This window comes from Schistocerca gregaria, chromosome 2, assembly GCF_023897955.1.
Source record: "Schistocerca gregaria isolate iqSchGreg1 chromosome 2, iqSchGreg1.2, whole genome shotgun sequence".
Lineage (NCBI taxonomy): Eukaryota > Metazoa > Arthropoda > Insecta > Orthoptera > Acrididae > Schistocerca > Schistocerca gregaria.
This window is the reverse complement of record NC_064921.1, coordinates 344,651,606-344,665,215: the sequence shown is the minus strand read 5'-3', so window position 1 is coordinate 344,665,215 and position 13,610 is coordinate 344,651,606. Positions and strand designations below refer to the sequence as shown.

At 45.9% G+C, this 13,610-nt stretch overlaps 1 protein-coding gene across 1 annotated transcript in view; it reads left to right on the top strand.

Moving 5' to 3' along the window:
• LOC126337022 (fat-like cadherin-related tumor suppressor homolog) overlaps window positions 1-13,610 on the top strand; it is a 304,620-nt gene that overhangs the window by 191,993 nt on the left and 99,017 nt on the right. The window lies entirely within an intron of this gene.

The following is a 13,610-nucleotide window of genomic DNA, read 5'->3' as shown; positions in this document are numbered from 1 at the left end:
GATGTATGTGGCTCCAGGTATCAACGCTCGGCCACACAGTTGCCGATACCTGTGGCACGGAGCTGGTGTCCGATATCGTTCCGTGTGTGTCACATTCGGTTCATATCAGGCGAATTTGGTGGCCTATACGTTATCGTGAGTTCACTATCATGCTCCCGGAACCACTACAGTACGAAAAGCCCTTGTTATTCTGTTGGAAGATGCAGTTGCCGTCAGGGAAAATATCGAGCATGGAGGCTTGCAGGTTGCCTGTAAAAGTTCGCGCAGCCCACAGCTGTCATTGTGCCTTCGAATATTACCATAGGTCCCATGGTAGACCAGGTGAGTGTCTCCTACAGCGTAATATTGCTACCCTATATCGACCTCGTCCCTCCCCCGCCTGCGTCTTTGTCGCAAGGCATATTCGGAGCACCAGTTCGCCTGGATGAAATCATATCAAGTCGTGACCATTGACATGGTGTAACAAGAAACGTGATTCATCAGACTAGATGACACGTTCCCATCGACACAGGGTACAGTCTCGGTGATCTCATGCCCACTGCGATCGTAAGTGACTATGTCGTTGGGGCAACATGGGGTTGTGGAGCTTGTGCGCTGAACGATGAATTGCGAAACTGTAGTACCTGTCCAAGCATTGTATTCCGTCTTCATTTTGCCGTAGATCACCGCCTATCCTGTTTTACATTGTGTTCTACACTGAAGAGCCAAAGAAACTGGTACACCTGCCCAATATCGTGTAGGGCTCCCGCGAGCACGCAGAAGGGCAGCAACACCAAGTGGCATGGAATTGACTAAAGTCTGAAGTAGTACTGGAGGGAACTGACACCATGAATCCTCCAGGGCTGTCCATAAATCCGTAAAAGTACGAGGGGGAGGAGAACTCTTCAGAACAGCATGTTTCAAGGTATGCCAGATATGCTCCACAGTGTTCGTGTCTGGAGAGTTTGGTGGCCGGCGGAAGTGTTTAAGCTCGGAAGTGTGTTCCTGAAGCCACTCTGTAGCAATTCTGGAAGTGTGGGGTGTCGCATTGTCCTGCTGGAATTTTCCAAATCCGTCGGAATGCACAATGCACATGAATGGATGCAGATCATTAGACAGGATGCTTACGTATGTGTCACCTGTCAGAGTCGTATCTAGAGGTATCAGGGGTCCCATATCACTCCAACTGCACACGCCCCACACCATTACCGAGCCTCCACCAGCTTGAACAGTGCCCTGCTGACAACCAGGGTCCATGGATTCATGAGGTTGTTTCCATACCTGTCCACGTCCATCCTCTCGATTCAGTTTGAAACGAGACTCGTCCAACAAGACAACATATTTCCAGTCATCAACAGTCCAATGTCTGTGTTGATGGGCCTAGGCGAGGTGTAAGGCTTTGTGTCGTGCAGTCATCAGGAAGCACGAGTGGGCCTTCGGCTCCGAAAGCCCATATCGATGATGTTTCGTTGAATGGTTTGCATGCTGATACTTGTTGATGGCCCAGCATTGATTTGCAGCAATTTGTGGAAGGGTTGCACATCTGTCACATTGAAGGATTCTCTTCAGACGTTGTTGGTCCTTTTCTTGCAGGATCTTTTTCCGGTCGCAGCGATGTCGGAGATTTGATGTTTTTTCCGATTCCTGATATTCGCCGTACGCTTGTGGAATGGTCGCAGGAGAAAATCCCCACTTCATCGCTACCTTGGAGACGCTGTGTCCCTTCGCTCGAGCGCTGGCTATAACACCACATTTACGCTCACTTAAACGTTGATGACCTTTCATTGTAGCAGCAGTGACTGATCTAACAACTGCGCCAGGCACTTGTGGTCTTATATAGGCGCTGCCGACCGCAGTGCCGTATTCTGCGCCTGTTTACATAGCTCTTTATCGAATACGCATGCATATACCAGCTTCTTTGGCGCTTCGGTGTATGATGTGAGACGCCGACGTCCCAGCACCTTGTTATCCACTCCTGCTTTCACCGTCCTTCGACCACTTTCCATAGATGCTCACGAGCACGTTCGCCCTTTCCGAGGTACTTTTACCCAGGCACCAGACCCTAACAGTTTGTTAGTGGATTTTCCCATTTGTGGCTCATATCGTCACCAGAATGAGTCCTCAATCGTCTCCGACGTGTCCGCAACGCCTCAAGGCGGCGTTCAGTCTCGCGCTGAACCGTGTCGCGGCTTAAGTACAGTGTCGGCGGAAGACTCTGCCCCGGACTATTGGCGGCCACATGAGAGGAACGAAGCAAATGGATCCACACAAGCTGTACCTCCAACGACGATGTGGCTGCAGCCTGCCGCAGAGCTAGTGACACGGATCGCTGCGGCGGTGTCCTGAGTTGGCCTTCACTGCACGCCGTGCACACCGTTCGGAGCTCGTGCTGTTTTGGGTCTCGTTTCCGTGGTCCCTAAGAGCTTGGATATCTGCTACCACTGCCACTTTCCTGCTAAGTTGATGGGCTATATGGCCAGACATGGCATCTGCCTGTCGCCCTCTGCCGAGCAAATATAATAAAGCTTATGACAGGTTGCCTTATTACAACTGGTGAATAAACACTTTAAAAGTAGCAGCAGAAATGAGAACACTGCCCAGTGCGAGTCGCCTGCATTAAAATGAAACGTGGAAAATGCTCATGCACATAAATTGCGGCTTAGAAATGGCACAATATGCGAAATTTGCCGGATAGTGGGAAACAAACAGTAATTCCCGTTGAAGGCGTAAAATGTTGTCACCTTAGAAACTCTTTACGACTGCGGAGCTTGTCCGACGAAAAGGTACCGGTGATTGGAGAAGATTGGACTGAAAAATAAAATGGAAACACTTGCAGCTTATTAGGACTAGTCAAGTAAGTTCTTGTACCACGGTTTTCTAAACAAAGCAGTTAAAAGTATGACGTAAAAGAACTTAATTCCTCTTCACGTGTTTCAAGCTAAGGGGTTAGGAGCTGTTGGATTCTTCCCTCTGGTATTCAGTACAAATACCATCAAACATATATGGAACTTTACTCGTTTTCTTGTATTTTTCCTCAATACATTAGGGCCAGTTTCTATGCTTTCCCCACTGTATCATTAGTATCGAATGTAACCTTTTCCTTACAGCAATTTTATGTTTATGTTTTTGAACCTTGAGGTGTGACAAACTGCTCTAAAACTAGTTGCTCAAAAATTCAAATTTGGACTAGGCGCAGGGAAACGAGACAGAAAAATATCACTAAACAAGAAGAAAAATAAGATTCACCTTCTGCAAATGGAAAATATTAGATATCACCGCCAGAAAAAGACTAGTTCATAAACTGACGACTGTAAGTGGAAGACATTCGATTGAAGAACAATGACAAACCACTAAAAATGCAATTTCGAAAACAGCGGACGAGGTTCTTGGCAAAAAACCAATGTACACAAGAAAGAAAGGATTAAAAATCTGGGACGAACAGATAGAGCAAGCAGTGGAAGAAATACAACAAGCGTATAATACACACCTACAATCACACACTCAGGATCATCATCTGATGTATGGTAGGAAAAGAAATACAGCTAGAAACATAACCAGGTAAAGCAACAGGAATCGTGGGAACTTTTCATTAACAAAATTGAAAGTGACTTTCATGGACGACAGTCACCAGCATAGAAATTAATGACACATGTGAACCAAAAAGAGAAAGATACAGCCAAGATAAATGTAAAAACTTTAGAACGATGGGAGTAACATCACAAGAATCTCTGGTTTGATGATTCAGCCGCCGAAAAATACTGTGAAAACTGTACAATCAACAGAAACATATACCTCGACGAAGTGAATGGGTTAGGTGTAGCAGTGCAAAAACGGAAGAGCAAGAAAGCAACGGAGACAGACGAAATAAATCGAACCGTTTCAATACAGGGGTCTTTCAGTGAAGAAACGATGCTACATCTCATTCACCTATGTTGGACTGCGGATAAGGCACCTGAGGAGTGGAATATGGTCAAAATTTTCTCCTTATTCAAGAACAGCAACAGAAGCGACCCAAACAACCACAGAGGAAACAGCCTCGTCGATGCAAGCTATAAAAACTATAACGTTTTAGAAATACACCCGCCTCGCGGGATTAGCCGAGCGGTCTCAGGCGCTGCAGTCATGGACTGTGCGGCTGCTCCCGGTGGAGGTTCGAGTCCTCCCTCGGGCATGGGTGTGTGTGTTTGCCCTTACGATAATTTAGGTTTCGTAGTGTGTAAGCTTAGGGACGGATTGCCTTAGTAGTTAAGTCCCATAAGATTTCACACACATTTGAACATTTTTTTGAAATACACTGCATCCTATCTTTGATATAATTTTATGAGAACAACAAACGCGCTTTAGAAAAGGACGATCCTCCACTGATACTATTTTAGAATAAAATTTCTTGTAGAGAAATAAAAGAATTTATCTTAGAGACGCACATAACGTTTGTAGATTGTGAAAAAGCTTTTATCAAAGACAACAGACATGTATTGCGTCAGATTATCGAAAGAAGTGGTCTCCCAATGCATCAAATTAACTGTGTTAAGTCTCTCTTCAAAGAGACTAACATTTTGATCGAAAATGAAGATAACGTATGTAAACAGTTAACACCAATTCTTTCAGACATCTACATAGATGACCTAGTCGGAGCTTGGAAACAAACTAACCTACGGCGTAAAGATCAACAGAGATGTTCCAGTATCCTACTATATTCAAATGATCAAACAATAATCCAAGAAAATGAAGATAATCTTCAAAGAGCCATTTACAATCTTAGTTTGTTGACTTTAAATATAACATGAAAATCTTCACTAATTAAACAAAAGTTATGGAAACCAAGGGAAAATCGTCTACCAGTTCTAAAACTGTAATAAATAATATAATACTGGAACAGTAACCCACTTTCTGTATCTCGGCTGCAGGACGAAATTTCGACAGTGAAATTGATAAAAAGATCCTACAACTTAATACAATCTATGGGACAATTAGAAAAACGCTACAAAATAGCCACGAAAGAAAGGTAGATGAAGTTTTACAGAATTATGGGAGTACCTTCTATGTTCTATAGATATGAAACCTGGTTTCCCACATAAAAGGTTACGAGAAGGATCCAGCCTGCGGAGAAGAGGTTTCTCCGTAGCGTTAAAGCGTACATCAGAGAACATCGCTTAAGAAATGAAGACATTATGAATTGATTAAAAGTTGATTCAGTGCACAAGAAAACAGAGCTAAATAGAAACAGATGGTGGGAACATGTCGACAGAAGTAGACTTTCATAACTAATTCGGACCACGAACCACGACAGCCAAGACAGAGGGGAAGACCACAGAAGAAATGTATAGACCTTGTTACCCGGAACATGTGAAATCACGTAATCCATGAAAGAACTAGTGACCAGCCACTTCTTCCCTTGTGTCGCGAAAGTAAAATCGTGGCGAGCTTCACGAGTAAAGCATTTTGTAATCCATGCAATGTCGATACTCGGCATAATTGCACTGCTGTGAGTGAAGGAACTCTTTAAATATCACTCCCATATCAACTCTCCAAAGTGCTGTATAAAGTGAAACATTTCTTGATACGGATCGCCGACCTAGCTTACAGTAAGTGCAAGTTGACTGAAATGTAAAAATGCTGACGCTACATATAGTGATACGAACATTACGCTAATAGGCAGTGTTTGTTATTTAGAGATACTGTTTTAAAACAGTCACTCGCGTATGTGAAAGATATAACAGAAGAGTAAATTGTGAGGCTCTCTCGGAGTCACGTGGTCCTCGATTGTGTGTCGGGACGGTTCTGTACGATGGCCGCATCTTGGGCAAGGAAGACAGAGACGATGCCAGCCAAAGGCCTCGCGCAAGAAATTCAACAGAGAAAAATTCTTCTGTCGTTTTTTAGGAAGGAACGTACCAACAAGACCAACTGGGTTGGAAACGTGGTTCTGTAAACCGCCGGAGAAACGGCCTATGGTTTTCATGGAACAACAAGAGGCAACTTCTGGGTGGGTAGTGTCAGGGAGCAGATGGGACGTGCAGTCGTCTACGAAAATGATGACACTCTGATAGATTATTAAAGAAAATCAGAACTCCTAAGTGCGGTAGTTACCCATGTTCGATGAATGCTCATGGATATGCCAGACTCATTTACACTGAAGCGCCAAAGAAACTGGTACAGGCATGCGTACTCAAATACAGATATATTCAGCAACACCCATATAGGACAACTAGTGTCTGGTGCAGTTGTTATATATGTTGATGCTGCTATACGCCTGCTGAAATTCGTCTTCCCACCACATACCACACGTGCTCGGTGGGATATACGTCGGGGGAACTAGCAGGCCAGTCCATGCGTCGAATATCTTCTTGTTTCAAGAGCCTCTCTACCGGGGCTGTTCGATGCGCTCGCATATTGTCATCCATAAAAACTAAATCAGAGCTGAATAAACCCCTGAAAAGACATAAACGAAGAAGTAGCGTCCGAATAAAGGTGGCCAGTTTGTGTACCATGTTCAAATATTTGGAGGACAGTACGCCCACGCAAAACTAATACTCTCCACACAATAACACCTGGCCCACCAAAAACGACCATGTACGGCAATATTTCTGGGAAGTGGGGGGTTACGTGTTTCCATCTCTCACATTTGACGGGATGTTAAACGTTGTCAATGGGACGTTAAACGTGATCGATTTTCACGCGATCATCAGTCCCGCTGCCTGTCCAAATCAGGAGAGTGTCGCAGTCTACAGATGGTGAGTTGAAATCTACACCCAAATCTATATCATGACCAGAAAAGTTACGCGAAATATTCTCAAAAGTTTCGCCCTCAACTGTTCCACCACTGCTGCTGCAGGGGGTCTACTTTCGACCCTTATCGTCACCCAAGTCAGTGTGTGTTCTGCATCTATACTATTCTCACTATAGATTGTCGTATTTTTGTTGCTATAAACACGCCTCCACCGGCAGTGTTCAACCTATCTTTGCTATATACATATCAGTTAGTTTAGAACATAGCTTCCCAGTATTTGCAGCAGGCGGACCCCTTCTTCAGTCGAAAATCCATGGCGGACCCCCAGTCAGTCAAGAGCACAGTAACATTAAATTTCAGAGCAAAACCCATAGGAACTGAAAGCTTCTTAATGCAAGTGTCATGTTCCCAATGACCTCCCCCCCACTCCCCCGAAGTATCAATAGTCTTTGGGTTAGAGATGAATGAAAACAACTTGAAATTAACGATCCAATTGTGAGATTTTCTGCAATGGTATGAGCTTTGCCTGTTTTTGCCACTCGATAACTAACCAAGAAAGAAGCTTTTAATGAATTTCCATTAATTGTTTTTGCATGACTTTTCATGCAATGCTGAGAAGCAGCTAGTTCAGCACTCTTCCTTTAAAAAAAAATCGATGTTTTTAGCCTGGAAACCCAGCTGAGTACCTTCAAAATGACGGCGCAATTTAACTGGAACCATTGAACTGTTGGGAAGGACAGGCGCACAAATTACACACTAAGCTTTTCCCTCCTTTCTCTCCATAAAGCCCATTTCTAAATACACTCCTGGAAATGGAAAAAAGAACACATTGACACCGGTGTGTCAGACCCACCATACTTGCTCCGGACACTGCGAGAGGGCTGTACAAGCAATGATCACACGCACGGCACAGCGGACACACCAGGAACCGCGGTGTTGGCCGTCGAATGGCGCTAGCTGCGCAGCATTTGTGCACCGCCGCCGTCAGTGTCAGCCAGTTTGCCGTGGCATACGGAGCTCCATCGCAGTCTTTAACACTGGTAGCATGCCGCGACAGCGTGGACGTGAACCGTATGTGCAGTTGACGGACTTTGAGCGAGGGCGTATAGTGAGCATGCAGGAGGCCGGGTGTACGTACCGCCGAATTGCTCAACACGTGGGGCGTGAGGTCTTCACAGTACATCGATGTTGTCGCCAGTGGTCGGCGGAAGGTGCACGTGCCCGTCGACCTGGGACCGGACCGCAGCGACGCACGGATGCACGCCAAGACCGTAGGATCCTACGCAGTGCCGTAGGGGACCGCACCGCCACTTCCCAGCAAATTAGGGACACTATTGCTCCTGGGGTATCGGCGAGGACCATTCGCAACCGTCTCCATGAAGCTGGGCTACGGTCCCGCACACAGTTAGGCCGTCTTCCGCTCACGCCCCAACATCGTGCAGCCCGCCTCCAGTGGCGTCGCGACAGGCGTGAATGGGGGGACGAATGGAGACGTGTCGTCTTCAGCGATGAGAGTCGCTTCTGCCTTGGTGCCAATGATGGTCGTATGCGTGTTTGGCGCCGTGCAGGTGAGCGCCACAATCAGGACTGCATACGACCGAGGCACACAGGGCCAACACCCGGCATCATGGTGTGGGGAGCGATCTCATACACTGGCCGTACACCTCTGGTGATCATCGAGGGGACACTGAATAGTGCACGGTACATCCAAACTGTCATCGAACCCATCGTTCTACCATTCCTAGACCGGCAAGGGAACTTGCTGTTCCAACAGGACAATGCACGTCCGCATGTATCCCGTGCCACCCAACGTGCTCTAGAAGGTGTAAGTCAACTACCCTGGCCAGCAAGATCTCCGGATCTGTCCCCCATTGAGCATGTTTGGGACTGGATGAAGCGTCGTCTCACGCGGTCTGCACGTCCAGCACGAACGCTGGTCCAACTGAGGCGCCAGGTGGAAATGGCATGGCAAGCCGTTCCACAGGGTTACATCCAGCATCTCTACGATCGTCTCCATGGGAGAACAGCAGCCTGCATTGCTGCGAAAGGTGGATATACACAGTACTAGTGCCGACATTGTGCATGCTCTGTTGCCTGTGTCTATGTGCCTGTGGTTCTGTCAGTGTGATCATGTGATGTATCTGACCCCAGGAATGTGTGAATAAAGTTTCCCCTTCCTGGGACAATGAATTCACGGTGTTCTTATTTCAATTTCCAGGAGTGTAGCTTTCGTTGTACTTACGCTTCTCGGTTATCCCACTTCCACAGGATATTGCAGCCAATGGAGTACTTGCAGCATTTTCACATAATAAATCCGGCTGTGGAGCTTCTTGTGATTGTTCTTCCTTTGGTCGTCCTCCCTCCCTCATTCATTTCAACTGGAAACTTCCCTTGTTATGAAGGCTATGGAGAAAATGCATCCTTCTTCAATGGTCCTGACTTCAGCCACCGATCCATGTTAGAAGTAATAAACTGGTAAAAAATCGACTTATAAAATAGGTAGTGCACTGACAAAGCAAGTTTAACATTTAATGTTGGCTGAGGCCGCATACGTGCCAGCGAGCGCTGTGATTGGTCGACAAAGCTCCCTCCGCGCATACGTAAAAGGTTTCAGTGCATCTAGCGCCGTGAGCCGGCGCGCAAACGATTCCCGTATTGTTGCGAAATAATCGATCAGAGTAGCCGCATTCTTCAGCACTAAACTGTGTATGTATTCTCACTTAGAACCGCAGAGGCTGCTTGGGAATACGACCTGAAGTAAAAGTATACATGTTTTTCACACGAAAAAAATAGTGATGAATTTGATTTTCTCATTTTTATTCAATAATTTTAGTCATTATTTTACACGATTTGGTGAAAGGTGGCCGCGGACCGACTAGAAAGAAGCGGCTGACCCCTAAGGGGTCCGCGGACCACACGTTGGGAAGCCCTGGTTTAGAATATCATTGCTATTAACATCTGGTTCAGCTAGCATTCTACCTCTAGTGCTAACAGGCGTTTTTACCCTTGACAAGCGAGCCTAATTCTGGGACCTTCCCTGTCTAGACTCAGAACGCGTCTTATAGGACTTGTGGATGGATTTCTCTATCCTGAGAAGCTCACACGTACTCTGCTATCCTAGTGGCCGCTTGCTGCGTGTAGTGCACGGCAGACATATTAATTGCCTCTTGCAGTGGCTGCCACTGGAGTCTGTTGAGTATGTCCGTAAAGGTTCCTGTAACGAAACGGACACTTTTTCGTTGGATCATCTCCCTCTTCCCTTAGTCGAACCTGGTAAAGGTCCCATACTGATGAGCTGTACCCAAGAATTGGTAGCTGTTCTACACTAAAGAGCGAAAGAAACTGGTACACTTGTCTAATATTGTGTAGGCCCTCCGCGAGCACGCAGAAGTGCCTCAACACGACGTGGCGTGGACTAGACTAATGTCTGAAGTAGTGATGAAGGGAACTGACACCATGAATCCTGCAGGACTGTCCATAAATCCGTAAAAGGACGAGACGGTGAAGATTTCTTCTGAACAGCACGTTGCAAGACATCCCAAGTATGGTCAATAATATTCATGTCTGGGGACTTTGGTGCCCATCAGAAGTGTTTAAACTCAGAAGTATGTTCCTGTAGCTACTCTGTAGCAGGTCTATAAGTTTGGGATGTGGCATTGTCCTGCTGGAACTGCCACACCATTACAGAGCCTCCACCAGCTTGAACAGCTCCCTGCTGACATGCAGGGTCCATGGATGCATGAGGTTGTCTCCATAACCATACACGCCCATCCGCTAGATACAACCTGAAAAGAGACTCGTCCGACCACGGAACATGTTTCCAGTCATCAACAGTCCAGTATCGATGCTCACGGGCGAAGGCGAGGCGTAAAGCTGTGTGAAGTGCAGTCATCAAGGGTACGTAAGTGAACCTCCGGCTCCGAAAGCCAATATCGATGATGCTTCGTTGATTGGTTCGAGCGCGCTAACACTTGTTGATGGCCCAGCATTGAAATCTGCAGCAATTTATGGAAGGGTTGCACTTCTGTCACGTCGAACGATACTCTTCAGTCGCCGTTGGTCCCGTTCTAGCACGATCTTTTTCCGACAGCAGCGATGTCGGAGATTTGCTGTTTTACCGAATTCCTGATTTTCACGGTACACTCGTTAAATGTCGTTACCTCGGAGATGCTGTGTCCCATCGGTCGTGTGCCGGTTATAACACCACGTTCAAACTCACTCAAATCTTGATAACCCGGCATTATGGCACCAGTAACCGAGCTAACAACTGCGCCAGACACTTGTCTTATATAGGCGTTGCCGACCGCAGCGCCGTATTCTGCCTGTTAACGTATCTGTGTATTTGAATGTTCATGCTTATACGAGTTTCTCTGGCGCTTTAGTGTACAAGCCACTTCTTTCGTGCATGAATTAAATTTCCTCAAGATTTCTGGTGTGAATCTTAGCCTGGCATCTTTTCTTACTATTTATCTCATGTGGCCATTGCACTTTAGGTCGCTATGTATGGTTACTCATAGCTGTTTTATGATGGTAGGCTACTGCTTCCAATAGTTTATAGTCCGCACTGTAATAAGACATTTGTGGATTTTTTTCGCCTGTTTATGCACAATGAGCTAAATTTCTTTGTTCAGTGCCAACGACCAGTGCCTGCCCCCACCATAGATTCTCTTCGGATCTTCCTGCAATAATCTAATCTTATGGCGTTGGTGCCTTCTTATAGATGACTGAATCGTCAGCATAAAGGCTTACTGAGCTTCCGTCGTTATCCAGTAGATCATTGTATGTACAGTACGTATATTGTAAACACTAACAGTCCTATCAGACTTCCGTGGGATACTTCTCAAATTGTCTTCACTTCTGTCGGTTTTGTTGCGGTAAGAGCAACATGTTAAGTCTACAAGCAAATCTTGAATCAAGTCACAAAACTGGTCCGATATTCGGTAGGCTCGTATTTTGTTCACAAAACAATAATGAGTATCTGTGTAAGTTTCGAAGCTTTCCCTGCCATCTAATGACATGTTGAGTTGTCGGTTGTTCTGCCGGATATCAGCGTCATTCTTGCACGATATTTCGGTAAAATAGCTCGAAACGTTCATCAGGTGCTACCTGAGACCGCTCCTCGAGCCGACCTGGTCCAGTATTTGTCATTTGATGTAAGTTTTCAGGCTTTCCCGGCAATATAATGACATCTTTGGTTGTCGGGTGTTCTGCCGGATGTCGGTGTCGTACTTGCACGATATTTCGGCAGCGTAGCTCACAACCTTCATCAGATGTATTGAGGAACTCTTGTTAGATGGCTTCCTGAAGCCAAAACGCACGGAGTCAACCTGGGCGCCGATGTCTACCGCTTTCTGGATCTCATGGACGAATAGAGCATGGCGTGTTTCCCAAGATATTTGTTCAGGGAATTCATTTTGATTTTTATAGAGGAGATTTTAGTTCTCCAAGCACGTCATAATCCGTGAACGTCTGTACTCTTACAACAATTTTTGTGAATGATGTAGAGCTATAATTCTGTGCTTCAGTCTCGCGTTCGTACTCGAAAACGGAGATGTCGTGTGGTCATTTCCAGTCACTAGGTATTTTTCCTTGCTCCAGCGACTTATGATAAACTACTGCTAGAAGGGGGGCAATTTCTTTCGCGTGATTCCGGAAAGCTTTCCCTTTAATTCATCTGTGAATACGTTGTCTTTCGCGGGCGAGCAAAGTGTTTTGAGCTCGGGAATGCTAGGCAGTAGCGCAACGAGGCCAGAAAGGTTTCCCGGACTTGGCGGGTGGAAGCGGCGTCACGCAACGGCGGACCGGAAGCACGCCGCGCGCGCAGCTGCCGCCGCCGCCGCCGCCTTGCAGGGCTGCCGACGTGGAAATCCCTGCTGTCCACGTACGTCGCAGCTCCTTGTTTTGGAAGTAAGGTCACACTTGTTTACCGACGTCACTGAATTGGGAGAGACGAACAAACTTCAGCGCCAAGTCCCTCACCGCACGCTGGTCTTAAATTTATTGGCGGGACTCAGCGGTAAGCGCCTATTGGTCCGAAAATATCGGAGCGATCGGTTTGTGTCTGCGCAGTAGCGTGCGCACTGCGTAGATGCTTGCGCGGGCTGTACAACCATATGCTGTGGCAACGCAGCCGTCTGCTACGGGTTCTGTTTTCGTCAGAAGTTGTTTTCTAAATATGTATACTCTTCAGTTTTCACTTTTGATAATTAATGGAACAATTCGTACTAGCTTTGTATGGAGATAAGTTAACACACATACACCAATAGTCATTAAAACTGCAAATCATGAAACACAGTAAATAGAAATTTTATTTTTCGTAGGTGTTCAGTATACTAAACGGAATGTTGTTGTTGTTTTTGTTGTCTTCAGTCTGACACTGGATTGATGCATCTCTCCATGCTACTTTATCCTGTGCAAGCTTCTTCATCTCCCAGTACCTAATGCAACCTACATCCTTCCGAATCTGCTTAGTGTATTCATCTCTTGGTCTCCTTCTACGATTTTTACCTTCCACGCTGCCCTCCAGTACTAAATTGGTGATCCCTCGATGCCTCAGAACATGTCCTACCAACCGATTCCTTCTTCTAGTCAAGTTGTGCCACAAACGCCTCTTCTCCCCATTTCTATCCAATACCTCCTCGTTAGTTATGTGATCTACCCATCTAATTTTCAGCATTCTTCTGTAGCACCACATTTCGAAAGCTTCTATTCTCTTCTTGTCTAAACTATTTATCGTCCATATTTCACTTCCATACATGTCTACACTCCATACAAATACTTTCAGAAACGGCTTCCTGACACTTGAATCTATACTCGATGTTAACAAATTTCTCTTCTTCAGAAACGCTTTCCTTGCCATTGCCAGTCTACATTTTATATCCTCTCTACTTCCGAATATATG